The sequence below is a fragment of the Suricata suricatta genome, chromosome 12 (genome assembly GCF_006229205.1).
Source record: "Suricata suricatta isolate VVHF042 chromosome 12, meerkat_22Aug2017_6uvM2_HiC, whole genome shotgun sequence".
NCBI classification, from domain to species: Eukaryota; Metazoa; Chordata; class Mammalia; order Carnivora; family Herpestidae; genus Suricata; species Suricata suricatta.
Genome location: NC_043711.1, coordinates 70,836,802 through 70,844,774, shown reverse-complemented (window position 1 = coordinate 70,844,774; position 7,973 = coordinate 70,836,802). Strand labels below are relative to the sequence as shown.

Below are 7,973 nucleotides of genomic sequence, written 5' to 3'. Positions count from 1 at the left end.
TGGTCTATTCATGCTTTCTATCTCTTCCTGTTTGAATTTTGGCAGTGCATGTGCATTTAGGAATTTGTCCATTTCTTCTATGTTGTCCAGTTTGTTGGCATATAATTTTTCATAGTAATCTCTGATGATTGCTTGTATTTCTAAAAGATTGGTTGTAATAGATCCTTTTTCATTCATGATTTTGTCTATCTGGGTGCTCTCTCTTTTCTTTCTGAGGAGCCTGGCTAGAGGTTTATCGATTTTGTTTATTTTTTCAAAGAACCAACTCTTGGTTTCATTGATCTGCTCGACTGTTCTTTTGGAGTCTATATTGTTTATTGCTGCCCTGATCTTTATTATTTCTTTTCTTCTGCCTGGTTTGGGGTGCTCTTGCTGCTTCCCTTCTAGTTCCAATAGGTGCTCTGTTAAATTTTGAATTTGCTCTTTTTCTAGTTTGTTGAGATCGGCCTGGATTGCAATATACTTCCCTCTTAGGACTGCCTTTGCTGCGTCCCAGAGTTTTTGGATTGTTGTATTTTTGTTTTCATTGGTGTCCATATATTTTTTAATTTCTTTTCTAATTGCCTGTTAACCCAATCATTCTTTAGTAGGGTGGTTTTTAACCTCCACATTTTTGAAGGTTTTCCAGACATTTTCCTATGGTTAATTTCAAGTTTCATAGCATTGTGATCTGAAAGTGTCATGCACTTTATTTAATAGGACAGATATTAAAGATCATAGAAGTCTTGGTCTCTCCCTTCCAAGGCTTCAAATTCAGCTCAAGTATAAAGGATGTTCACTTCAAGTTAACTTACAAGATTTTGACATCTATAACACTGTGATAGTTGAATAATGAGACTTAGTTTTCCATATAATTCTCAATTTGCATTGTCATTTAAAGCTGCCTTTGCTTAAAATAATCTTGACTTTTTTTTTTTAATGAAGTTACAATCAGGGGCAATCACTTTATCAGCCTAAACTGTAGTGAAAATCATCTTCTATAAGGGAGATAATAACCTTTGGAAAATGTGTGATGAGGCGAAAAGTCTGTTCCTAATGTATGTGATCAAATAGGGTAATGCTACTTTTCTTTTAAAAAGAAGTAAATGCCTGTATGTTTTTCAATGGCTCACAAGCTAAGCTTCTTTGACAATTTAATTCAGATTGGTGAGGAACTCAATATTTGAGCCAAAATACATTGGCTTTTACTCTGAGTAAACTGCAAATGAATGAATAAATTGGTTCAGGTAATTTTGATTGGACACCTATTATATGACAGGCACATTTCTAGATGTTCATAGATGTTCCAGATGTTCATACTCTCAGTGTTTATATCCTAGAAAGAGAGAAAGAGGAAGAAAGATGAATAAAATAAGTAAGATTAAGGGTAGCCTTTGAGAAAAATTAAGTGGGAAGGGATAATAGGTCATGTTGAAGGAGGATTACAATTTTTAGATAATGTGGTCAAGGACTTTTTCACTTTTTATCACCTTGGAGAGATGCTACTTGAGTCAGGGCATGAAGAAAGTGAGGGAGGGAGCCATATGGATATATGGGGGATAAGCTTTCCATAAGAAGCAAATGATACATGGAAGGAACTGTTGGCAGAGCTTTTACTGGTAAGGCAGTGTGAACGAAGATTGGAATAGGAGGTAAGGAGTGAGGAGATCATGTAACACTTTGTGGGTTGACAAAAAAACTTTTATCTTGGGTGAATCAGGAAGCCATTTGAAGATGTTTAATAGCCAAGTGTCTTGGTTTCATATATACTTTAAAAAGATCATTCTGGTAACTGTGTTGAGCATAGAATAGTGGTGGATAAGGGCAGAAGTGGGACCAGTTAGAAGGTTATTATAGTAATTCTGGTAGTGATGATGGAAGATTAGACTAGAGAGATGTTTTGGTCAAGTCTCCAATAGGAAACAGGTGGCAAACTGTAATTTTGATAATTCAGAGAGTTTTATTTATTTCACAAAGAGATTTAATTATAAAGTGTAGATGGCATATACAGGAACCAAAAGAGATGGCGTAGTAATCCAGGGTGAGTAACTCTTACCATGTCTAAGCCAGAAAGGATAAGGGAAAAGAGTTCCAGAATCTGACAGGAGAAAGTTGTGTAGAGAAAGTCCTCCTGAGTAGAGACCTCACAGGGTGAGCCTGAGCAATAGACATCATGGCCTCACTTTCTCCCTATCCATCCTATATCCTGTCTTTCCTTTGACTACACCCAGTCAGGAACTAGAGGGAAAGGGAACCATCCATGTCTTTACGAGGTCAGCCTCCTGAGGCAGAAAGCAGATTAAAAGTAGATCTGGAGAGGCAAATAGAAGTTATTCATGACAGTCTATGCTTGTCCTTAGCTTCTTCTCTTTTCTTTCTTCTATGTGAAAAGTTTGTAGTCTTCAACCTAGAAAATGCATGAAATCCCTTAAGATACCATATCACTGTGGATGTTGTCTATGCAGTATTCCTCCTACCTACCATCTATAAGAATAAGCACCACTTGTATTATTCATCAGGTGGTAGGGAGAGAGAAGAGAGAAAAAAAATTCAATGACATAGAACATAGCTACTACAGGCTTTGCTTCTGTATTGGATCTTAAGCCAAAATTGGTAATCACAATAGTCTTCCACAGAACATTGCATACTTCTCCTTTCTGTTGGCTAGCACTATATAGTCGGTGTTTTTTACCTGGTAGAATGGCACAAAACTTCATTCAGATAAGATCCAAGCCCTTGATTATCTTATCATTTTTTGGGTTGCCACAGTTTTCCACTGGTTAAGGACTTTTGGTCAAAGAAGTATGAAAAGGTAAACCACCAAATGCATGGGTTCCTAAAACAATATTCTTGCCATCATTATGTAGCAACAACTCATTTTCCCGTAGGTAAGAAGGATGGATTACTTGGCTAGTATAGGGTACTTCTCTGACTATTGGTTCTATGTACCAGGAACCAGATGAGAGGGGAGTATTCTCAGTTTTTAAATCAGTGAATCCATGATCTTATTTTCCAGTAGAAGCATCCTCTTTAAGACACCAGGACCTCTAAACACAGTGAACCTTAGGTTATGGGAATGGGAAGGGAGAAAATTGTCAAGTGTGTTATTGGTGTTATAGTGAAAGGGGTCACTTCCCTATTTGGTTCTGAAATGTATACATTTTGGCTAAGTTAAAAAAACAACAATATGTACTGGCTATATATTTAAAGCATATATTCCATCTATAGTAGAGCATTCCATATTCTAGAATATTCACTTCCAGCTAATTTTGTTATTGTTCTTTTAGCTGGACATCCCAAGTTTCTATCAAGTCAGCCCCATATGGACGATGGGCCATGTGGTGATTCTATGAGTGTGAGCTTTGCTATAAAATCAATCTCCTGCTTGGAAGCAACATTGTACAGGATGCCCTGGTAATGAAGAAAGTATTTTGTAAGTCTACAAATGCCTGTGCTTGTAGAACCCTATGGGCAGGGAAGGCAAATCAGTATCATTAATATATGCCTATCCTTTTAAGACTGTGTCTTTCCCCTTCATGACAGAAGATGCCCAATGCAGTCAAGTGCCACCAAGTGGTTATAGTTTTCAGGGAATGGTGCAATATCGAATTATCAGCATTCTCCTCCCCCTCCTCCTCCTCCTTCTCCTCCTTCTTCTTCTTCTTTTTTGGTCACACTCCTTAATGGTAGTAGCCAGCTTTTGTGAGAGAAAAAAACATGCTGTTGATTTATAACTTCTATCTCCATTTTGTATACAGACCTGCTAGCAATCTAAAATCAGCTTTTCAAATAGAAAACAGTTATCAGCAAAGTAGAGCATGTCTTCACTCTAAAACCCTAGATATCTGTATACAATTCTATATTTGGCGATTTCTCAGAGGATACCTTCAACAACTCTGACACAGACAATTATACGGTTATTGGTTCGGCTGGGTCATAGGTCCAAGTGGTAAGGAAGTTTATACCAAAGCCTGTACTAACTGAAGAACCTTTTTTGTGCCCTGAGCCCCATTTGAAATTGACAGTCCAATGAGTTATCAAGTAAATGATTCAAGGCAGCAAACCCAGATGTGTTACATATTATCTTCAAAATCCAAACAAGTCTCCTAAATACTGTGACTCTTTCTTTATAATAAGTGGTGCAAGGTGCAGACATTTGTCTCTCACTTTAGAAGGGATATCCTGCCAAGACTCCTACTGCTGGACCCCTATAAATTCCAAAGAAGTAGGCTGTTGAACTTTGGCAAAGTTTCTTTCTCACCATCTGGAATACCTATGCCTTCCTAAGGTATCAAAGGAAAATGATACTGCATGCTAACCAGGTCCAGTTAATGTAATGCCATCAACGAATTGGACCAGCATAATGTTCTATAGGATTTTAAATTGATCACATTCTCTAGAGACTATAGTATGATAGAGAACAGGTGGGTTAACATGACCCTGGGACAAGGGTTAACCTTGATGGGAAAGGGAAGGAAAATCAGATCAATAGCTGCATATAAGGTGTCATACCTTTCTGTTGATTTGCTGTAGTAAAGATTAACCATTTTGTAACTATATTTATGACTTTCATAATCAAATGAATAAATTTTGATAATCAACTGTCATTCTTCAGGAACCGTTTGGTATAGTTTTTTCTTTCTTTTATTAAACAACAAAAAAAATGAAAAGACATAACAGAAATGATCACTTCTGCATTTCTGAAGCATACCTCTGTAATTTGCTCAGGAATATGATGAATATTTTGGTACACTCTTTTACCTTTATTGGTAAGGAAACTCAGAATAATTTGGAATTTCAAGATTCTTAGCCTCATCCATATTTACCCAAATATCCCCATGCTATACCTGATGGTTCTAATCCTTCTGAGATATTACCTTTACCTTACCATAAGAGACATGGTTGAGTTGAACATGTAAAAGGCACTGAAATTATTCAGCTCTTATAACCCTCAACCATATTTGCTCTGTGAATCCAGGGGATGAAAGATTTTTTCAAGTCTGCTATAAAGGTCTTTTGATTTCCCTAATTGTCTTAATTTTATATGTGTAGTTTATAATTTTTATCTTTCTCATGTTTATCCTCTTAAGCCATAATAAGAATAAAGTTTCCTTTATTATAGTCTCTATAATCACTAGTGTTGACACAGTGACGAAGTGTTGCAGCCACTTGATGTCCTAATACCTTGCCTTACCTTTGTACTGCATACCATGCTAACTGAAGAAACCTTGCTACTATTGCCCTGGATACTTCATGTCCTATTACTTCCTTTGGGATATGTGCAATCCAATCATAGAATTTCACTTTGAAAGTCTGTTTCTTGGGTTGCTTTATGTATGTATGTATGTATGTACGTATGATGTATGTATGTATTTTTGAGAGAGAAATAGTGAGCAGGGAAGGGGAAGAGAGAGGGAGAGAGAGAATCCCAAGTAGGCTCTGTGCTGTCATCCCAGAGCCCAATATCTGTGCTGCCATCACAAAGCCATGAACTGTGATCATTACCAGAGCCAAAACCAACAGTTGGATGCTTAACTGACTGAGGTACCCAGGCACCCCTACTTTTTTATGTTTTATTTTTACTTTTGAGAGAGAGAGAGAGAGAGAGAGAGAGAGAGAGAGAGAGAGAGAGAATGAATGCATGTGCCCAAGTGGTAGAGGGACAAAAAGGGGAATAAAGGATCCAAAGCAGGCTCTGCCTGACAGCAGTGAGCCCAATGAGGGGCTCAAACTCACGAAGTATGAGATCATGACCTGAGCCAAAGTCAGGTGCTTAACTGACTGAGCCACTCAGGTACCTTTTGAGTTACTTTTGATAGTAACTACTGTCATTCAAGTTCTTAGTCAGGAAGCAAGTGCTATATTCAAACTAGGGTAATTTAAGAAGACTTAGGAGCACCTGGGTGGTTAAGCATTAAGCACTCAGCTCTTAATTTTGGCTTAGGTCATGATCCCACAGTTCATGAGATTGAACCCTACATCAGGCTCTGCACTGACAGCACAGAGCCTGCTTGGGATACTTTCTCTTCCTTTCTCTCTGCCCCTCCCTCATTTGTGTTCATTCTTTCTCTCTCTCTCTCTTTCTCTCTCTCTCTGTGCCTGTCTCTCTCTCTCATAATAAATAAATAAATTTAAAAATAAGGTTTATTTGCAAAGATGTAAGTGGGTTCTAGGGAAACTAAAAGGGGTAGTGTGATGATCTGTTGTTAGTATCAGAGACTTTATTATCATTCCTGGTCTGAAGGGATTGGGATGATGGTTATGGGAACCCAGAAGGAGAAAGTGCCATCAAGTAGGCTGCCTTGAGCGGGACAGGACCTTCAACTAGAGACTCATGAGCCTAGGAGGACTGTATGATGGGAACCAGGAATATGACTCCCCTGAACTCACTATCTCCATTCTCGCAAGCTCTTGTCAATGCCATCCATGGTTGAACCTATCTGAGAAGGACCCAGGAACCTGATGTAGAGAACGGTGTGGGGAAGAGTGGAAGGAGCAAATGGAAAATATCTGGATATGTGGCAGTGATAGAAATGATGAGAGGTTCTTCCGGGAAAATGGGGACTCCCGCTCGTGGCCCGGAGTCCCCACCGGCCGCGGATCCGGCGCTAGCCGCGGGGGCTGCTGAGGAATCCGAGTGTCCGCTGCCGCGCCAGCCTCAGCCCCAGCAGAATGTCCTCGCTCGCCCGCGGCTTCGAGACCAAGCTCCCGAGGACTTGGGGTGGCAGAGTTTGGCGGAGCTGCGGGAGATGTTGAAGCGCCAGGAGAGACTTTTGCGCAAAGAAAAATTCATTTGCAAATTGCCCGACAAAGGTAAAAAGATCTTAGACTCTGTTGCCAAACTGAAAGCTGCCATTGCAGAACGTGAAGAAGTTAGAGGAAGAACTGAACTGTTTCATCCTGATAGATTAGACTGTAAGCTAAGGCAGAAGGCAACTGCAGTTGCTGATGTGCACACAGATAAAGCCCCGAATTCTGACCAGATACTTGATACTCCAGTTTGTGGCTGCTCCTCTGTAAGTAACGTCACGTCGTGTGAAACAACCTCACAACAACAGCCTACTCCCAAAGGCGATGAAGAGGCTCCCGAGGCTGAGGACACAGTGAGCAGATGCCCGGCTCCCAGCAGCAGAGCCCGCGCGCCTCCCTCGTCTGAAGCTGGTGAGCCTCTCCCGCAGCATCGCGTTTCAGGTCAAGCCGAAGATCATTCTAGCAGCTCCGACAACCTGTTTATTGATAGGTTACAAAGGGTCACAATCACGGACCCAGGTGAACAGCATTCAGAAGAGAACAGGAGTGGAGAACTTGGCAGGGCTTTGTCGTGGGGCCCAGAAGAAGCCTCATTACATGGAAGAGCTAGAAACCCGAGCCAAGAACCCAGTGTCCACCACATAAATTTAAAACTAATGTATTACCTTCACAACGACATGATTCATCTAGTCATTGGCAGAGAGCAGGGTCTCCCATTTCCTTGGAAGAAAGGCGGCTCAGGGATAAGTAGCATCTTGATGACATCACGTCAGCTCGGCTCCTGCCACTTCACCATATGCCCACACAGCTGCTCTCAATAGAAGAATCTGTGGCCCTTCAGAAACAGCAGAAGCAGACTTACGAGGAGCTGCAAGCCAAGTTCGCGGCACAAAAATTAGCTGAAAGACTGAATATTAAGATGTAGAGCTATGATCCGGAAGGGGAGACACTGAGGAAGTACCGAGAAGGAAGGGATGAAGATGATGATCAGTCCTCTGGCGAGGAGCTCTGAAGACGGCCATTGGGATAATGCCTGAGCCTCTGCCTGCTGAGGTGTCAGTGATCACACCAGGCTTCCTAGCGAGTGTCAAGATTAGTGTCAGACAGTGTTGAGGGAAGGAATTTTATAAAGTTATACGGAAGTAGCTATAAAAGTAGCCCAGTTTGTCTTTCAGGAGAGGACTTTCATGTGCTTAAGAAGTTTGATATTTGAATATTACGTTTAATCGTATTGTATTAAAGTT

General features: G+C 40.4%; 1 pseudogene; it reads left to right on the top strand.

The window, feature by feature from the left end:
* Positions 1-6,536: 6,536 nt before the first annotated feature.
* On the top strand, positions 6,537-7,973 carry LOC115274498 (annotated as a pseudogene).